This window comes from Cryptotermes secundus, unplaced genomic scaffold, assembly GCF_002891405.2.
Source record: "Cryptotermes secundus unplaced genomic scaffold, Csec_1.0 scaffold1695, whole genome shotgun sequence".
Lineage (NCBI taxonomy): Eukaryota > Metazoa > Arthropoda > Insecta > Blattodea > Kalotermitidae > Cryptotermes > Cryptotermes secundus.
In genome coordinates, this window is record NW_019725862.1 from 341,357 (window position 1) to 342,025 (window position 669).

The following is a 669-nucleotide window of genomic DNA, read 5'->3' on the forward strand; positions in this document are numbered from 1 at the left end:
TAGTGAAAATTATTTCTCTTCCAACATGATGTATTTTGTGTTAATAGACTTGCTCCCGCATTTTCTAGACAATCGGTTCCAGATGGCCGTGAGCTTGTCAGCTTTACGCGCCGGCCGATGTTTACCCCAGGAAGATTCCTGGTGCTCATTTATGTTAGAGGCTGAGTCGACTCCAGGGCCATAGTGCCAGTGACCTCATCGGGAATCGAACTCTCAACCGTCCGGCTTGTAGTATAGTGCCTCAACCAACTGCGCTACCGCGTGCACTTGTTTGACTGATTTGACTTAAAATTTGAGTGGGCGGTCTAAGGCATGCACTGTTTTCGCGCGCCCAGAAGCCGGGATCGTGGGTTCGAATCCTACTCAGGCATGGATGTTTGGTGTTTGTGTGTGTATGTGCGTTTCTTCTGTGTTTGTGTACAGGTAGAGGTCTTGCGACGAGGTGATCACCCGCCCAAGGTGTCCCACCGAAGTGAAACGGAGAGTTTCATGGAGGTAGGCCAAGGCCCAAATTGGGGCTGTAGCGCCAAAGGGGAAAAAAATTAGTGCATTTGTTTGAAAATTCATAAATCTGAACGATTCTGTATTCCGAACACACAAGTACTTTAGTTCGTATTAGAGGCCGCGCCATAGCTCAAGCGGTTAGTCGCTGGCTTCCCAACGCGGCGG

General features: G+C 49.3%; 1 protein-coding gene across 1 annotated transcript in view; it reads left to right on the plus strand.

The window, feature by feature from the left end:
- Positions 1–669, plus strand: part of LOC111863824 (probable tubulin polyglutamylase TTLL2) — a 25,204-nt gene that overhangs the window by 15,816 nt on the left and 8,719 nt on the right. The gene's annotated exons all lie outside the window — the stretch shown is intronic.